This window comes from Dipodomys merriami, unplaced genomic scaffold (assembly GCF_024711535.1).
Source record: "Dipodomys merriami isolate MVZ:Mamm:240054 unplaced genomic scaffold, mDipMer1.0.p SCAF_1070, whole genome shotgun sequence".
Taxonomy (NCBI): Eukaryota; Metazoa; Chordata; class Mammalia; order Rodentia; family Heteromyidae; genus Dipodomys; species Dipodomys merriami.
Genome location: NW_027202350.1, coordinates 223,519 through 242,975, shown reverse-complemented (window position 1 = coordinate 242,975; position 19,457 = coordinate 223,519). Strand labels below are relative to the sequence as shown.

Sequence of the window (19,457 nt, the reverse complement as noted above, 5' to 3'; positions counted from 1 at the left end):
CCCACAATCACAAGTTATTATAATGCTGCATATGAAATCATTTTAAAATGACAAAAATGAGAAGCAAGCAAAATGTACTTTAACTGATTGTGAACTTTTCAGGGAGATTTAAGGATATTGGTGACATGGAAAAATAATAAAATTGGATGTGCAGAAGCCCCATGGCTGCAAAGTTGCTAGAGCCTGTGAGCTGTGAGATCCAGGGACAAAATCTCAGCCTCACCCCTGCTTATGCCACCAAGACGTCCTAGAGACCAATGACTCCCTGTCTTTCCTCCACCACCTATTCAGGACACAGAACATCCAGTCATGGATAGAAATGAGATGGTGCTGAGGGCCGAAGTGGCCAAGCAAGCTGAGCAATATGGTGACATGGCAGCCTGCATCAAGTCTGGAAGTGAGCAAGAAGTTGAATTACCTAATGAGGAAAGGAATCAACTCTCAGCTGCTTATTGGAACCCATAGGTCATCTTGGAGGGTAGTTTCAAGTATTGAGCAAAAGACAGAAGGTGCTGAGAAAAAGCAGCAAATCGTGTGAGAACACAGGAAGAATTGAGAACAAGCTAAGAGATATCTGCAATGATATACTGTCTCTTTTGGAAAAGTTCTTGATCCCTAATGCTCCACAAGCAGAGAGCAAAGTCTTTTATTTGAAAATGAAGAAAGACTGCTACCACATCATGTCTGAGGTTGCTGCTGGTGATGACAAGAAAGGAATTGTGAATCAGTCACTCCAAGCATACCAAGAAGTTTTTGAGATCAGCAAAAAGTAAATGCAACCAATGCATCCTATCAGATTGTGTCTGGCCCTTAACTTCTCAGTGTTCTATTATGAAATTCTGAACTCCCCAGAGGAAGTTTCCTTTCTTGAAAAGACAGCTTTTGATGAAGTCATTGCTGAACTTTATACTTTATGTGGGTTATGTTACTTCTATTTTAATTTCTGTATTTCCCATGTGTTTTCTGTTTGCTTGTTTCAGATTAGGTGAGTAGAGCCTGTTAACATTTAGTGAGTTATCCGTTTTTATCATGAGTTGGCCAGTATGACGATGTGGAATTTTTAAACAAGTTATAAATGTTTGGCATGTGCTTTGGTTCATGGTGACTTCACAAGTGCCAGTGTTGAAACTAATTCCATGTCTAAGTGAGGAAATCTTCCTACATATTGGTTTGTACTGGTGGAGAATAAGAGGGAAAATGGTTCCAGTCAAGGTGTAGTTATTGTGGGTATTATAAAGTTTTGGAGCACTGGTGGGGCTGTCACTCAAACAGATATTCCATGGCTTTTCCAAGTTACAATCATGTATTTCTGTGGAAGAGTCTATTTCAGTGAGCACACCTTTGACTACAGCACCAGAAGTTTTCTTTCAGACAAAGTTGTGACCCAATTAACTCTGGATAAGGGCAGAAACGGTTCACATTCCATTATTTGTGAAGTTACTGGTATTTGCTCAAACTATTTTTGCTACACATTTTATTTGTATTTCAATGTTTTAGACAACCTAAAACTGATTTAAAAGTAAAGGTGTAGAAAAAATGAACTGCTTGGTATTGACAATTCATGTATATTCAGCAAAGCCATAAACAAAAATCCGTATGTTTAGGAAATGGAAAGACTTGGAAAAAATTATATTAAGTTATTATATTAAAATTTATATTAAGCCCAAAGAAACTTAGGTCCGATAATTTCCCTTATTTGCAATAACTAGTATATGTCTGAGTCAAGCAGAAAAGGTCAGATAAATTGATGTTAGGGAAATGAACCCTAAGATATGTATTCAAATGTTTTTTTTTCCTTCATGTGATTGTTTCTAACACATTTACAATATTATTTCTTTGTTGCTTTGTATGTCCCTCCCCCATGTTATATCCTCTGCTATTTGAGATTGGTATAATTTGTGGAGGGGAAGGGAAAAAACAAATAGTTTAAATAGGGATATTGGTGGATCCATTGCAACAATGAGATGTTATGTGGAAGAAGTTAGGTGGAAAAATGAACTTTACAACTTTGGTAGGGGGAGAGCAGGATTGGGTTGAGGGGCGGGGGGAGGATGGGAAGGGATGGGAAGGGGAAACAAAAGAGGAGGCTACAATGCTTGATAAGAAATGTACTCCTTATCTTGCCCATGTAATTGAACCCCTCTGTACGGTATTTTCACAATAAAAAAAATCCTATGTATTTAACTTGATTTTAGATTCTTTTTCCTTCTGTGATTTTTTTCTTTTTTGCTATGTGCCTCAAACACATGTGTTGTTAAAAAAAAAAAACCAAGATTAAAGGGAAATAATATGATGGCCTTCTTTGTTTAATGTCTTTTGAAATTTTCATGAACAATCCAAGCATAATTTTTAAGAACACATGTATTAAGTTCATTTAAGTGGAATAAAACATTTTTGAATGGACTTTTCAACTACTTTCTCTATTATTTTTCATGTAAATCATTCTTTTGAGTTTGAATCTCCTCTAAGGAAATTGTACATTATTAGAACATTGTTCATTAGTCCCTTTTGGCAGGGAATAGGCTTTTACCGAGTTAAAGTACAAAGTTTATCATAACAAAAAAATTACTTATGTAACTACCAAACACCTCCCATATTCCCCATTCTCCTCGCACCTCAAAAACAAAAGTGTTTTTTTTTTCTCCTTTGAGGAGTGGAAAATTGGCCATTGAATAGCATTAACTGTAAATTCTATGCTTCCTAATCAGTTTTGGTTTTTCAGAACTTCTTGGTACAGTTTGCCTTCGATTTTTATCATTCTGTTTGTCAGGTACATAAGATTTCCTTCTTTTTTTAGCCTTCTGCCTTGTCACTTTTCTTGGTGGCTGTGTACTTTGGAAATGGAAACATGATCTTTCTGGCTCTACATACTCTCTAAGATCCTTTGGTCTTTGCTTGCATACTATAAACTATTTCCAACATCCTCTACTGCAGCACATCTTACCTTACTTGATGAGATTGTGTATATCTTATAAACTCTATCCCAAATGGTCTGTCTGTCATTTTTGTCATTAAATGTTTCTTCTCCCAATAATGATGAGGCTGTTAAACCTAAATATCATCCTACAGAATATTTCCTTGGTACTTAACAAAAAACAGCGAACAAAAATGCCATTTGAAAAGGTACAGTTGTTTTTTCTTATAAAATGTAAGATCCTCTAGAGCAGGGGCAATATTTTCTGTATGTTCTATTGTGCCTAGTACAATATAAATGCTCAATAAATACTGATGGTTTGAGGCAAGAAAAAAAATCTTCCTTCTTTATTTGAAATACCAGCTAAACCAATTACTATTCTTGAGTTTGATATTGCTTTAAAATAAAAGTTTGCAGTTATGTTGAAGATAGTCAGACATAGAAACATACATTTATATTTATTTATATAAACACACACATATATTGCTTTGGTGTAAGCAGTAAGATTACATTTACCTAACTTAAAATATAAAATCAATGCTATATATAAATCAGTACAAACTCACCCAGTCAATTGAATCCACCCAGATTCCTTCATAAAACCCGTAAACTTATCAGATCTTTTGCACAAGTGTTAGCCCTTCTAACTAAGCTCATCTCAGAAGAAGCCATGATGGAAAAGAACCCAAGAGCGATATCAGGCACATAAAAGAGGTTAGATCTATTTTCAAAGAAGGGATATCAGTAAAATTATTAAATTATTTGGGATTGAAAACCAAAGAAATGAAGATCTCTACAAAGAAGGGGACTAAAAAGAAAGGAATTTAGTTCAGTCATAAACTGAAAACACAGTTCACCTTGATAGGAATAGCTTCTCTGACATATCAGCACTGTCAGTAGTTATTCCTAGTTCCACATTTGGTATTTGGGCTTCTCTCTGAAAAACATGGGGAGGTTATTTATGTAACAAAATAATCTCTTTTACTTCACTATCTATGCAGTGAGTGTTAATAGTTTTCCAAAGGACCTTTTGTGGTCACTAGGCCCCAGATGTAATATAAATAACAAGACTGATGTTCTTATAGGTAATCAAACTGAGTTCCATCCATTTGTAGGGTCTCAAGTAAGTTAGGAAGGAGAGAAATTAGAGAGGCCATTGCATTAAGAAAGTAACAACTAACACATTGAAAATATGCTTGTAGGGTCTTTTTTCAATTTTTAGCCTTTCCCTATAAAATTGTGTTAAGTCATAGGACGATGAGAATTTTTCAATTACAAAAATCATTTAGAGGCATGGACCTATTTTTGGTAAAGAAATAATGCATTTGTAGGACTGGAATTGAAAAAAAATGAAAGGAATTGGGGTAATAATGGAGCTTCCTGTTTTTAATTCCTCTTGCAGGACTTGAGAGCTTGAATGATCCTCCCTACTCAGGCTTAGAAGTTGCTGGACTACAGTTGTATCACTGGGCCTAGAAAGATTAGGCCTACACATTTATTTTGAGAAGAGCTGCTAGGGAGCTTAGGAAGTTAGGAATTCTCTGGTGATGCTGCATTATCAGTAAAGGAACTGTGTTGTCCCAAATGATGCCTGAGAATTCCTGACTGTGGCAAATGCCAGAGGTCAGGACACAAGCCTGGTTTCTAGAAGTAGCCCTGACTCTTCCCACACTCAGGACCTGGGATAACAAAGATTTATTCCAAAGTCTAATGGGTAACACATGGGAAGACAATATGACTTAGCTTAGAGTGATTGAGAGGAACTTTTAGGATCATAGAAGAGGGAGGAATTCACACTGGAATAGGGCATGCAAACAGAAAGACAAAAACACACTGGTTTGGCCCAAGCCATCAAGCTTCACAGAGACTCATCCTTCACTTCACACTTGCACCTCACCCACATTCCCCCGATCTCCCCAATCCATCATCAGTTTGAACAGTAATGGTGGTGAGGTGCCTTCTCTAAGACCACTCCTCCCACCCACAGGATTTTTTTCACTATTTAGCTGAACAAATTTTTAAAGAAAAGTTAATGGGAACACCATGAGTTGAAGCCACAATAGCAACAATGAACATCAAAGAAAAGTAAAGAACCTTAAAGGAAAGGAAAACTTGGGAAACAGCCAAAATCTACTTAAGATTTCAAAAATGGAATTTGGGCATTTCTGGGAAATTGTTAGATTTTTTTAAAAATTTAATTGGTGCAAGGATTTTGCTGTATATATAGCAATTTCTGTTACTTTATTGCAGTGTATACATTAATCATGAAAAATGATCCAAGAATCCGTTTAGTGCCTGCCAATACCTTTTTATATTGAACAGGGAGCTATTCCAAAATGTAAAGAAATCAGATATAATTTACATTCAACAGAACTTATCTTTTAAACAGAAACAGAAAGAAAAGTTTCATAACCTCTGCTACATTAGTAGATCTAAGAATTAAAAAGCCAACTTATTTCATGCTTCCAATACTTGTCCATTTCTCAGATAGTCTAACAATGTTTCAGGAGACACACAGTGATTTTCATTTAAAAAAAAAAAAAACAACTCACCTATGCTCATGTGAAGCTGGAGAAAACCTCCCCATGCATGATTGCAATCCTCAGAGAAAGGGCCTAGAACTGGTGGAAACCTACTTCCTCTTAGAGTGGCAAGATGCATTGTGGGAATTGTAGTCTATGTTACAGCACAGATCCTTTGAAAGTGCAGGGTTTTTATTTTTTTTCAAAGCAGGGCAAAGATCCTTCTGCGCATGTGCCTCCCCACCCACTGTGGGTATTTTCAGCCTGCAAATTCCAGTTTCATTCCCTTTGCCTTGCTGCTGGGAGTTTTCTCTTCTGTGAAGCTTGGGAGGTGTAACTTGAAAGGATCTCAGGCTGCAGAACCAATAACAGGTAGGAACTGTGAGCTGGATGCAAAACACAAGGCAAAATTGATCCTCCACATGTTCCTCCAGCATGAGGCTAATGATATGTTCAGAGCTCAAGAGTTTGTGCTGCCACAGCCCTTGTGCCTCCAGGTGCCAGAAACTGGCTTGCAATGTTCTGACAGCAAGTTGGGTGGTTCTCCAGAATAGGAGAAAATGTGCATTTATATTTCCATGACGGTGAAATTCTTCAGTTAACACGTGATTTTATTATCTTTGCCCAGGTGTAAGATGAGCATGGTAACAATTGTAGTAAAATTGTGAGGTCTGTGCCTGATTTCTGTACGTTTATATTGCAGTTGTTTTTTGGGGTTCTGTGTTGTTTCTCCTAGAGGTGTCTCTGCTCTTCTCCTACATTGTTAGCTTTCTTAGTACTCCTGGCTTTAGTTCACAAATGTTTGTACTAGACCTTTTTACTAGGAACAGGTATACATGAGATATTACAGTAGTGTGTGATGGTCCTGGTTTTTTTTTTCTTTCTGTTAAGCAATGAAGCCTAGCAATGTTTGAAGGAGGATACGTTGTCAACTCTGACAAGCCCTACAGAGCAGAGGCAGAAAGGCAAAGGAAGGGCAAAAGGTTTTCAGATTCCTTGCTTTAAGCAAAGATTAGTTCTACTCCCTAGAGCACAAGACTCAGGTGGTACTATTTGCTCTAACACTCTCAATCACTTGATGCTGTTGGAAGGTTTATACTAACTAGTAGGAGGGGAAATGAACTTGCCTGAGGAATCAGTCAGAACCTAGTTCTCAGAAGGGACATGGAGCTGTGGTTTGTGGAGGAGGAATTATTGTCACAAGTGAATGTATCTATCTCTGTTCTTACTAATTTATTCAGCCTGTTCACACGATCAATTCTTGTACATGATCTCTCAAATGTCTCACCTGTGGATATACTGATAGTAGCCTTATAGCGTTGGTTTTTACCTGCAGTTAAGAAAGTGTCATCGAGTGTTACAGAAGGAAATTAAAGTACTGTGTCTTACTCAAAGTGGTATGTTTTTTAAATGTAACATATAACATAGTTTTAGGAAGTGTTCTCCATTTTATCTCAATCTTCTCAAAGAAGTATTATTTCACTTAAGAAAATCTTCATGGGAATTGAAGTCAATGAAGCTTGAACATTCCTTTAAAATATGTTAGTGAAACATGTTGATCCCTTTTTATCCTTTGCACTTCTTATGGATTTTCCTAGCATAAAATTTTACTAACATGGATATTCTCCACTTTATCTGTTCTTGACAAGTTACAATTTCTCCACTAGATTAATGAGCCTATTTTACATCATTTAAAATGAGAGACTGCCTAAATATGTATTCCAAAACAATTGTTCAATAGAATTTAAATACAATACAATAAAATGCTCTTTTTTGTGTGCTAGACCTGGTTCTTGGGCTCAAGCACTGGACATTGACCCTGAGCTTCTTTTGTTCCAGCCTAATGTTCTACCACTTAAGCCATATCTCCACTTTTAGGTATTTTAGTAGTTTATTGGAGATCAGTGACTTTCCTGCCCCAGCTGGCTTCAATCTGTGGTGCTCAGATCTCAGACTTCTGAGTAGCTAAGATTACAACCATGAGCCACCAGAGCCCAGTTACAAAATAAACTCTTTTAAATATAGATTATGTTTGTAATAAAATAATATGAAATAGAAGACTTTAAATTTAAAGGATGATAGTCTAAATCCCAAAACAAGAAGAAAATATCCCAACCTGAAATCTAGAACAATTGTCGTTTTGAGTATTTGAATGTGGATAATTAGCCTACAGAAATTTCTATGTATCTTTTTAAAAGTAAGAAGCCATTCTTGTGATGTGGAACAATCCAAAATGAATGTGCAAATATTGCTTTTCAGTGATTCATACTGTTCCTTAGCACAAACGACCTAACTGAAGTTTACAGAGTAGGTTTTCATATTTCATACATATCACTGTAAAGTTTGTTATTTTATATTAAGAGTTTCTAATCCATGTAGTTGTGTAAAAAAGAAAAACTCTGGATAGTAGCATTTCCTGTGTAAAAGCCAAACAATCAATATAAGAAAAAGCATATGAGTTTTTATCTTTTTATTTTTATAAGTCTGCATTTTGGGGTATCCTCAGCTTAGAATTTTGTGTTAGTATTATTTGTGCAACATAAGATTTTAATCTTCTGGTTCTTTAGCTGTGATGTTCTGTCACTCCTATGCTTAATATTTCTTGTTACATCTTCATTAAGCCCTTTATCTCAAGGAGAATGGCCACAATTCTTCATATGATTGTTTAGGAAAGTGAGCATTAGGGACTTCTCAAAACTTTATTTACATAATCCTTACTGATTATGTAAAGTAGGCTAACTGACAAATTTCAAGTTATTGCTCAAGGGTGCTCCAAGTACTTGGATGCAGGGAAATGTGCCATTTGAAAACCATTACTGAAATATTATAATACAAGTAATATGTATTGTATATATTTTCTTGTATAATTTTGGGGAAAAAGTATTGAGTTATAACCTATATTCTTTCCATGGAGTTTAAATGTATAAATGAATAAGATAGAGTACAAAAGCTCAATGGAGTCCTAGGATCCATTTTAATTAATAGAAAAATAGTTCATACAACCATAAATGTATTTCATTAATAACTAGTGGTATTGAAAGTTTGGATATTTGTTTTAATTATTCAATTATTTTTAGGAACCTTAGTTTTTATGAATTCTGTATGTATATTAACCTAGAATACTGTTTTTCTACCAACTAATGGACTGTGGAGTCATCTTCAGTGGAGCATTTAATACTCTACTTGAGACATCAAAGATTCTTCTCCCATAAGAAGGCTTTGTGCTTTTTCACTCCATGTATAATGTTTTGAGCAGGAAAATCTGAGGCATAATCACACAGGTTCTTTCCTGACTATGTCAATTGCCTTTTCTCTAAGCCATGCTTCCAGAATCTTCTCTTCATTGGCAACAGGAAGAAAGAATGAGAGGATCTCTGGTGAGTTGTTTTTTATTTCTCATTTTTCACATTCCATTTTAGGAAGCTATGTTTATCCAAGATTTAAAACAGAAAAAAAAATATTCACCTTCAAGAACATGTTCCTAAATAAGATAAAGATGGTTTTTAGAATGAGTAGATTATAAAATGTTACAGCCTGTCTTAGTTGAGGGCAGACTTGCTTAGATTTTTCTGATGTGAGAAAAAATAGTCACACTTGTTTTGTGATTCAATGCCATTGAGGGAGTCACTTGTTATGTAAAGTGGACATTTGCTGACAATTTGTCAGAGATCACCTCCTTATGACTAATGTTGAATTATGTTAAAGAGGTTTTACTGGAGTTTCTGAAATAGTGTGGTCACACACACACCTTCCAATGTTAGATATTACTTAGTAAGATATATGTAATTAAATTACCCTCCAATATTTCTTGGACTGCTTCCTGGTCTTTGACTACATAAAACTTGATGATATTTGATGATATAGTGTGTTGTCTTCCTAGAAAACCCTCTGTATTTTTCTTAAGGTGTCATCACAAGATATTTTTCTCTATTTACTCTCTTCATTCTGTTTCCTACTCATAAGCTTTCATCATTTCTCTCTTTCTCTCACTTTTTATATATTTTCCTGCCTGTGTGTTCATCTATTTCAGTCCCCCTTCTCTCCATCTGTCTCTCACCATTTTGCAAATGCTGTATCTGGGAACTTGTTTTACTGATCAATTTTCCTTTGCTGACATAGTTCTTTGAATTGAAATTTTCTTACCCCCTTTTTTTTATGTCTGAGATGAAGGTTTGTTGTGATGCATGTTGGTGTCTAAATTCAAAACTAATGGGATACACCTACCTAATTCTCCACTGTGCCTTTCTTGTGCTAGTGTTGAAACAGGAACTCACAGGCCTCACATCCTGTCAGCTTCCTCCTTCACTGTTGGAACTACTTGTTCTTAAAAAAAATCTTTTTGCATTGTAAAATAGTTTACAGAGGGGTTACAGTTAAGTGATTATATTTCCTAGGGAGCATTGTTACCTGCGCCTTTGTCTTTCCTCTACCATTTCTTTCCTCCTAACCTCTGCAATCCCTCCCACCCTCCCTCACACAAATGGTAAAGTTTGTTTTCAACCTAGTGCCTTTTTTTTTTTCTTGGTCCGGTTGTGGGGCCTGAACTCTGGGACTGGGACTTGTCCCTCAGCTCTTCCCACTTGAGCCACAGCGCCACTTCCAGCTTTTTTTTGTTTTTGCTTATGTGGTGCTGAGGAATCGAACCCTGGGCCTCATGCATGCAAGGCAAGCGCTCTACCACTGATCCACTTTCCCAGCCCCCAACCTAGTGTCTTGTACATCTCATTGTTACAATGGGTCATTGTTATAATTAAACCTTTTGTTTTTCTTTCCTTCCTATCGCCAAATTATAAAAATGTATATACAAGATGCATGGCACTGCAAAAAAAATACAGTGATAACAGAGGTTATACCGTGGGGGAAGAACATACCAAAGGAACAAAGAAAATCACATAGTACATTATAAGTACATTAAAAACAATAGCAAGAAACAAAAACCACCCGGGTTCCTGTCTTAGTGCTCATTTTACTTCATATCATCTTATATGGTTATATATTTGCTGTTGACTATTTCTGCTTGTCCTACACATGTATTAGTTATTTCAAATAAGGGATACCATGGGACCTGTGATTCTTTGGGCCTGGCTTACTTCACTTAATACAAGGTTTTCCAAGTCTTTCCATATCCTAATAAATGGGGTGATGCCATTATTTCTGATGGAGGCATAGAAAAGGATTGTGTGAGTGTGTAGGTGTGTGTGTGTGTGTGTGTGTGTGTGTGTGTGCGTGTGTGCGTATATATACATACATATATGTATAAATACATATTATGTATATATGGATATATACATATCATATTTTCTTGATTCACTCATCTACTGAGGGGCATCGAGGTTGGTTCCATATCTTAGCTATGGTAAATAAAGTTGCAATAAACATAGGTGTGCTGGTGGCTTTAGTATTCCCTTGTTTGTAATCTTTGGGTAAATACCCTAAAGTGTGATTGCTGGGTCAAAGGGGATCACTATGTGCAGTCTTTTGAGGAACCTCCAAACTACTTTCCAAAGTGATTGAACAAGTTTACACTCCCACCAACAATGCAATAGGGTTCACTTTTCTGTCCGCATCCCCTCCAGCATCTGTTGTTATTAGTGTCCTTCATTATAGCCATTCTATCTTGGGTGACGTGGAATTTCAAGGTTGTCTTAATTTGCATTTCTTTTTGGCTAGAGAAGTTGAGGCTTTTTTTGGTTTTTTAGTTTTTTTTTTAAAGAATGAAATTGCTCCATTTGTTAGGAAATGGAAAGACTTGGAAAAAATTATACTAAGTGAAGTAAGCAAGGCCCAAAGAAACGTAGGTCCTATGTTTTCCCTTACTTGCAATAACTAGTATATGTCTGAGACAAGCAGAAACTATCAGATAAGTTGATTTTAGGCGAAATGAACCCCGTTAAGGATTCGAATATATTTTCTTTCTTGTAATTGTTTCTAACATATTTATAAGTTGAGCCTTTTTTAAAAAAATATGTCTTTTGGCCATTCTTATCTCCTCTTCAGATTAGATTCTTGTTAAGTCTTTAGCCCACTTATTTATTGGGCAGTTGTTTCTCTGAGGATTTGTTGTTGGGGATTTAATTTCTTGAGTTCTAAGTATATTTTAGATATGAGACCCATGTTCATTTTATGTCAAGTGAAGATCTTCTCCTAATCTCTGGGCTTTGTATTGATCTTGTTAGCAATGACCTTTGCCATGCAGAAGCTCTGCGGTTTCATGCAATCCTATTTGTCCAACCTTTCTTTGATTTGTTGTGTTTCTGGGTCTCTATTAAGAAAATTTTGGCTGGTTACAAGTATCACTAGAGTTTTTCCTATTCTTTTCTGTAATGTTTATTAGGGTGTTTGCTTTGAATGTGCGGTTTTTGATCCTTTTGGATTTGATTCTTTGTGCAGGGTTATATATATAGATCTAGCTTTAGTTTTCTGCAGGTTATGAACCAACTTTGCTACCACCATTTACTGACGAAGTTGTCTTTCCTCCATTCTATATTTTAGCTCCCTTCTCAAAGTTTAGGTGGATATAGGTCTGTGTGTTCATTTCTGGGACTTCAGTCCTATTCCATTGGTCCTCAAGTTTGTTCTTGTGCAATTACCAAGCTGTTTTGATTACTATCGCTTTGTAGTACTGTATGAAATTTGTTAGTGATATTCTACCAGCATTGTTTTTTCTGGTATGGATCGTTTTTGCTATCTGGGGACTTTTATTGTTCCATATATATTTCTGGATTGCTTTTAATATTTCATTGAAGAATGAGGTTGGACAATTGATAGGTGTAGATAGCCTTTGGAAGTATTGTCATTTTCACAATTTTGATTCTCCCATTCTGGGAGCATGGTAGGTTTTCCCACTTCCTAAGTTGTGCTTTAATTTCCTTTTTGGCATTATCATTTGAGCCACACCTCCTCCAATCTGTTGATTAGCTGCTTAATTTGAGTTGTCTACCCAGTTGCCTGGTTTCCAGCCTCCTTAGTAACTAGGGGAGGATCAGCATCTTGAGCCAGAAGCACTTGTTTTAATTGCATGAATATTTATCATTAACAGTTAATTGGATACTACAATAAAGTTAGATTATTGTTAACAGCATATGTAAAATTAATATTCAACCTAAGCTCCAGTATTTCATGTTTCAATTAAGTGATGTATTTTATTTTTAATAATTGTAGCTGTTCTTCTAACTGTGCTACATTTTCTTCACTAACTTTATGATCACACAACTCCATGAAGAAATTGTTTCAAATTTAATTGAATTTATTGTTATAGTGGTGATGTATGGGGAGACTACCATTTCCTGGGCCAGGTATTGAGTACATTTCCTTTCATGCTGTGTCTTCCATATCCTCACTCTCTCCCAATGTTTCCCTTCCATCTTGACTCATGATTTGTATAGCTTACACTCATCATTGCCTAATGACCTCCACAGATGCGCTTTTTGCCCCATTTCCTTCTAGTTCTCTGGCTTTCCCCCACTCTCCAGAAGAGATCCCTGTGAATACACCATACATATATTTAAACTTTTTTTTTTGCCAAACCTGGGGCTTGAATTTGGAGCCTGTCCTGGGCACCATTCCTGATCTTGGTTTGGTCAAGTCTACAACTCTACCACCTGAGCCACAGTGCCATTTCCTAATTTTTCTGTTTATGTAGTGCTGAGGAATGGAACCTAGAGCTTCATGCATGGCAGGCAAGTACTCTAACACTTAGCCATATTCCCAGCCCCAAAGTATTTTTTTGATTTCAAAGGTGAAGTAAGAAAGAGGCTACATTTAATATTCTATAAATCACAATGAAGGAATACATTTCTTTGAGATCCATTTTAATGTCCCTGTATTTATTTCACTCATAGAATACTACAAATATATCTTTTAATTTTCATGTATTTATAACATAATTTTAATTTTTCATATTGGTTTCTACACCATTTGTCTTCTGATTTACTAGTAATCTTGGAATATGTGTCTTGATAAATGTAACACTATCGTGTTTTGTTTTTTAAGTTTAAGATAATGGCATCCATGTGTGTGTTTGTGCTGATTTTTTTGTCTGGTTGTTATGTCAGGTAGTAAGAGGAGTATTAGTTCTGCAATAGTAATGGTAGATTAAAGTATTAAACCTGCATGGTCTTTTAAACATGTCTTTCTACACTTTGCTTTTCAGTATAAATTTTTATTATCATAATGTATAATCTGTCTGTTATTATCAATCTGTATCAGTGGTCAAATATTTTGGGCTGATGCTTATTTCCTACATATTATCACTATTTGTATTTATCATCATTAACTTTTGCTCATGGTATCTTTGTATAGTTTTTAAAATTTTTATTTCTCTCTAGTCCATGACTTTGGATTGCTCATTAAGTTTTCTTTCTTCTGTTCATGTCAGACAGTGCCTTATATATTTACTATATTTTACAATATAAATATGGTCTTATTTTGATGGACATTTTGCTATTTAATATCTGTTTGTCTCATCTGATATTTATTTCTTATTTCGCTTCTATGTAACCTGCACACACCTCAAATTCACCGTAAATCACCTCTCATATAAGCTGCAGGCATTGTCCTGTACACTGTGAATTACCTCTGATACCATTACAAATTAAATCTGATGTAAATAGTTGTTATAGTGCATTGTTCTTAGGATAAAAATAAGACTGCATGCTTAATACAGTTGCCCTACTTTTTCAAAGATTTGGTTCTATGTTCCATTGAATTTGTGCAACTCAAAATATGCAAGGACTGCAAGGTTTTTACAAAGGGTCTTATTAATATTCTTCATACAAAAATAAGCAGACATTTCATGTAAAGAACAAAGGCCATACTCTGTCGGAAGCATAGAGCTTCAGCAGAAGTAAAATGTGCAAGAAAATTGTTATACTTTAGAACTGCAAGAAAATGAACTTTCTACCCTGTAGGCTTCTTTGTTGGGAACACAAAGGAAATTCACTTGCTGGATGCATTTTTACTAGGAACATTAAACTTTACAATATTATCATACTAGTAACATATAGCATAATATAGTTACTTTTCAATGGAATTGAATGGAATGTATAACCTTTCTATTCCCCTTTTAAATTTTTGTAGAAATAATTCTTTAAACTCAGACCCCCTTATTTGCGAGGCAAATTCATTGATCTACATGCAGGATTCACAAACTTTGTTTTTAATACACTTATGTGTTTGTATATTGAATTTGCATTCCTTATGAATTATGAGTATGATACTATAAGTTTTCTTTTCACAAGAGAAATTACATACAATGTTTTCTATACATTCTTTTACCTACACATGTACCATTCCTTTAACTACACATTTAGCTTTTTAATAATCTTGTCCTCTGTGTAGATCTATGTTAGCAATTTTTTTTTTCTCTTGATGCAGAATAAATATTTTTGGTATGGTTGTCGGGCCTGATCTCTGACCCTGCGCCCTTTCCCTCAACTCTTCAGCTCAAGGCTAGGCCCTTATCACTTGAGCCACAGTGCCACTTCTGGCTTTTTTCTTTTTTGCTTATGTGGTGCTGAGGAATCGAACCCTGGGCCTCAAGCATTCAAGGCAAGTGTTCTACCACTGAGCCAGCCACCTTCCCAGCCCCTCAGAATAATTTTTATAGCACTTAAAATGAACATGTGTTAATAATGCATTATCTTTCCCTAGGAATACCTTCAAGCTATATTGTTAGAAGAGGCCTTTTGTCCAATGGATTGTGTATTGAAGTCTATTTTCTTTAAACACTGTATATATATATATATATATATTTTTTCTTTTTGTGTGTTAGTCATCATTCACCTCTGATATTGTCAAGAATGACTGCATTCCTTTTAGACAGTGTACAACAAATTAGTGCAGTAATTTATTCTAAATCTTAAAACTACTATATTTTTTAGATCATGTCCCAATTCATAGTTTTTATTCCCTATCCTTCTTGTGGTGGTCATATTTCACATTTTTGGGGATCATCTTGAGCGTTCCTTAAGCCTCTATCCATTTACATCCATCCTTCAATGAAGGCCTATTAAAATGCAAAGCTGATTAAGAAACATTTTATGGTAATAAGTAAGTATTTGTTGTGGTAGGAAGTAGTCAATGTTCACAGACGTTCATGCTGGCAATTCGTTTTTACATATGAAGGAAACATATGGCTATCTATGACCATACTTTTATATCTAGAAATTTAATAACAAAAATGGTTAACATCGGATGTTTTATTGGGAGAACTAAGTCAAATCTTATGAGAGCCAAATAATTCATTTACTATTTTTTGAATAATTTTACTCCTTCTAACATTCACCTGAATACAGTGCTTTACATAGCTCTATGAATGTGTTATGTATTCCATATGATGTAATGACCATGTTGTGACTCTTTATGAGAGCACTATTTAATAGAAAATCTAAATAGTATTGTCAGTGAAGCAGAATATGAAAATGCAGAAAATATATTTATTTACTCATTGTTACCCAGATATGTAGTAAATATTACCAAAATATGCTAAACACAGACTTTCAGACTCCTACTCATACTTATTGTTGTCTTGCTAGGTTATTAGCTTATTAGAACTGTTTTCTTGTCTTTATTGCTGGAACCAGAAATGTGTTCTCATGTGTTAGAAAAACTTTGTATGTGTAATTACCAAGTTACTATGGAGGCAAATATTTCTACTTTGATTATATATTCTCTCATTTTATAAATAACACAGAAAGTTCCAACCACATTCTGTAATACAAAAGCACACATGTTGAAGAATGAAATTCTAGCTTTGGTGTTCTCATGACTCAGAGATTGATGGAATGCACCCTTACAGAAATTGGTGTCATTTGATGATGTGGCTGTGGAATTCAGCTGGGAGGAGTGGCAAGAATTGGATATTTCTCAGAGGACCCTGTATAGAGATGTGATGCAGGAAACCTATAGCATGCTGGTGTCCTTAGGTGAGCCAAAAATATCACATTAACTTGAAAAGTTAAGTAGGGCTTGACCTCTGGTGGTTGGTACAGTGCCTCAGCTCTTCAGTTCAAGGTGAGCACTCTATCACTTGAGCATCAGTGCCTTTTGAAACTTTCTGGTGGTTAAATTGGAGATAAGTATCTCACAGCTTTCCTACTAGGGCTGCCTTTGTATGGCAATCCTCAGATCACAGCCTACTGAGTAGCTAGGATTACAGGTGTGAACCAGTGGTGCCCAGAAAATTATACATATTCTGAGGCAATTTTATTTTCATTGTTTAAGAATCCAAATCAGCAGTTTGACAAAAGTTCCAAACTATCTTCCGTAAAGAGGAGACTGTCTTCCCAAACTTGAGGTGATTATTGTGGGTGGATATACAATCTAGAAAACACATACATACATACATACATAAATACATACATACATACACACCTATTTATTATTATTGGAAGTATGAACTGGAAATCAATTTAGAGGGAGTATTTATAATCCAAACCTAGTACTATATGTAGTGGTTCATGCCTGTAATTCTTAGGAGTCTGAAATCTGAGGCTTTCAGTTTGAAGCAAAAAATGCCAGTGAAGTCTCCATGAGACTCTTATCTCAAGATAACTACTCTTAAACTGGAAGTGGAGCTAGGACTCAAACTAATAGAATGCTAACCTTGATGAAAAGAATTGCATTCAAGTCACACAACCTGCAAAATTAATTCAAACCTCAGGGAGATTCAACCATGCAGCCAGTGAGAAAGAAAGAAGATTTAGGAGAAACCTTGTTAACAGGATATCTGAAATCTTAAAACAATTTTGACACAGCATGAGCAATAGGTCTTTACTCTTATTAACAGGGCACACTGGTCCTAAACCTCAATTGATTGTCAAGCTGGAGCAAGATGAAGAGCCATATATTAGAGAAGCCTCAGACAAGAATTTCTTAGGTGAGTTAAAGCATCTTGCAAAATTATCTCGGATCCAGAACCAAATTGGTAAACTCGTCTTGCTATGTACTGACCAATAATATTCCTAATTCCCTTGAGTCCCATGTGTAGCAGAGGACTAGGTGATCTTTGTGTTAGATTTGTGAATCAAAAATGCATGTAGATGCACACTGAACTGTGTAGGGCAGTAAAGGTAAAGTTAGCATTTCTTTCTCGTGGAAATTATTTTGAAAAACGAAAATTAGAAATGTGAAAAATGAGATTTAGTTTTCTTTGAAACTAGTAGTAGGCAGGTATAGCAAATGAATATGCCAAGGCTGCTATCCTCTGATAAGAATGAGGAGAGTAGAGGCCAGGATACAGAACCAAAGCTTTCAGTCTAGAGAGAATGATTACCTAGGTGGTGAGCTGATGTGGCTTTAGTTCATTAGTCTGAGGGTTTAAAAGTGTGATGAGATTCTGTCTAAGATGGAGGGAAACAAATTTGAAAATTTCTAAAGATACTTAAAATAATTCACAGTGAGAACTTATAACTGAAGAAATGTGGAAATAAACTTTATTCTCAGGTGAAAGGAAAAGGTTTGTATAAAAAACGTACAATCTCCAAAGTTAGAAACTAATGTTCTCCTAATGTTTGAGAAGTAAAGTAGACATATAAATTATTTTAAGAAAATAAACAATACAAAGTATCTATTCCCCTAAGATCAAACAGAGCAATTTTTTGGGAAAAAAAACGAAGAATGCTACATATTAAATTATACAGGTTAAAAAGCTAGCAGTAAATAGTTTCGTGATTTGTGTAAATAATTCCTCTGACATCAAAAAGAAGAAAAATCTGAAACACAGAAAAACATTTTCCATCATAAACTGTCAGTGTTACTCTTTTTTTTATTGTGAAAATACTGTACAGAGGGGTTATAATTACTTGGGCAAGTTAATGAGTACATTTCTTATCAAGCATTGTTGCCTCCCCCTTTGTTTCCCGTTATCATCCCTTCCCATCATTCCTCTCCAGTCCCCGCATCCAGCCAAAGGTGTAAAGTTCATTTTTCGACATAACATCTTGTACAGCTCATTGTTGAAATGGGTCCACCCTCCCCTCAACAAATTATATCTACATCAAATACAGTAAAAATAGGGGTTATACCATGGGTGAGGGACAAATAAGGCAACAAAGAAATATATATATATGTTAGAAACAATAGCAAGCAAGAAAAAAAAAGCATTTGAGTCCTTATCTTGGGGTTCGTTTTGCCTAACATCAACTTATTGACCATTTCTGCTTGTCTCAGATATATACTAGTTATTGCAAATAAGGGGAACCATGGGACCCATATTTCTTTGGGCCTGGCTTTCTTCACTCAATATAATTTTTCCAAGTCTTTCCATTTCCAAACAAATGGAGCCAGATCATTCTTTCCGATGAATGCATGGAATTCCATTATGTATATATACCACATTTTCTTGATCCATTCATCTACTGAGGGGCATTTGTGTTGCTTCCTTATCTTAGCTATGGTAAACAATGCTGCAATAAACATAGTTGTGCTACTCAGCATACCCTTAGTATGGTCTTGTTTATGATCATTTGGGTAAATGCACAGAAATGGGATTGCTACGTCATAGGGGAGCTCTATGTGGAGTCTTTTGAGGAGCCTCCATTCTATTTTCCAAAGTAGTTGAACAAGTTTACACTCCCAACAATGCAGTAGTGTTCCCTTCTGTCTATATCCCCTCCAGCATCTGTTGTTATTAGAGTTCTTGATTATAGTAGACCAGTGGTAGAGTGTTTGCCTTGCATGCATAAGGCTCTGGGTTCGATTCTTCAGCACCACATAAGCAGAAAAAACTGGGAGTGGTGCTTTGGCTCAAGTGGTAGAGAGTTAGCATTGAGCTGAAGAGCTGAAGGACAACACTAGGCCTGGAGTTCTTCCCAGGTTTAAGGGTGTAAGGAAGAGTATTACTTTCTTAATCAATACATTGTAGTGAAAGAAATTTATTTCTCATAAATTAATTCCTACTTTAATATTTTAAAATATGTAATAGTTAAGATGGAAAAATGTCTTTACCTTTACATTAAGGAGTATTTGGATCTTATTTATGTTTTTTCTCCTTTATATGACTCATTTTAGATGTTCAAAAA

General features: G+C 35.5%; 1 pseudogene; it reads left to right on the top strand.

Moving 5' to 3' along the window:
• Positions 1-309: 309 nt before the first annotated feature.
• Positions 310-4,961, top strand: LOC138814990 (14-3-3 protein zeta/delta pseudogene; annotated as a pseudogene).
• Positions 4,962-19,457: the final 14,496 nt, after the last annotated feature.